Source organism: Nematolebias whitei, chromosome 12, assembly GCF_014905685.2.
Source record: "Nematolebias whitei isolate Nwh7 chromosome 12, NemWhi1, whole genome shotgun sequence".
NCBI classification, from domain to species: Eukaryota; Metazoa; Chordata; class Actinopteri; order Cyprinodontiformes; family Rivulidae; genus Nematolebias; species Nematolebias whitei.
The window spans coordinates 20,963,492-20,963,861 of NC_056509.1; positions in this window are offsets into that span (position 1 = coordinate 20,963,492).

Here is a 370-nt window from a genome sequence, read left to right on the forward strand (position 1 = left end):
GTTTGTGTGACTGAAGGAGGTGAAGCTTCTGTATTTCCTGACGGCGTCTCATCTGAATAACCTCCAGAAATGATGAGAAAGGAGGGAAGGATGGAGTTGAGGGTGGAACAGATGGAGTTGATGGAAGGCCATTTAGAGGAGAACAGGGATGAGGTGTGGCAGAACAGAGCAGAGGTGGAAGGTCGAGGAGGTGGAAGGAGAATGAGTTTCTGATCTCAGTCAGGTGAAGTGACATGGAAAAGATCAGCCTTGTTCTAGTACAGACTTACCCGGCTATCCCTTTCTCCCTTCGGACTTTCTGTACGGGACTGTCGTCTCTCACTGAAACTTCTGAGGAAGCCAGATAATCTGAAGCGTTTCTTGTTCTTGG